We start from the raw sequence: 282 nt of genomic DNA, 5'->3' as shown, positions 1-282 counted from the left end.
TCCCTGGTGGTCTAGTGGTTAGGATTCGGCGCTCTCACCGCCGCGGCCCGGGTTCGATTCCCGGTCAGGGAATGTCTTTATTGGAGGAAAAAGTACTGGAGGTTATGGTAGAGGGTTAGAAGTTTGGAAGAAGTGGATTCCTCATGTTTGGGAAGTAAACTATCAAATACTGAAGAATGTGCTGGTGAATTAAAGTCAGGAATGGCAATAGGCATGGTCAAACTGACAAGATATGAAAAACAAGTCAGTTAGCACCATTATTAAGCTACGATTGATGAAAGC

The 282-nt window shown here is 44.7% G+C and overlaps 1 non-coding gene across 1 annotated transcript; it reads left to right on the top strand.

Annotated features, from left to right (window-relative positions):
* Positions 1–72, top strand: trnae-cuc (transfer RNA glutamic acid (anticodon CUC)). Its single transcript has one exon. It is a non-coding gene; the product is annotated as a tRNA-Glu (tRNA).
* Positions 73–282: the final 210 nt, after the last annotated feature.

The sequence above is a fragment of the Trichomycterus rosablanca genome, chromosome 24 (assembly GCF_030014385.1).
Source record: "Trichomycterus rosablanca isolate fTriRos1 chromosome 24, fTriRos1.hap1, whole genome shotgun sequence".
NCBI lineage: Eukaryota > Metazoa > Chordata > Actinopteri > Siluriformes > Trichomycteridae > Trichomycterus > Trichomycterus rosablanca.
This window is presented reverse-complemented; position numbering and strand designations above follow the sequence as displayed.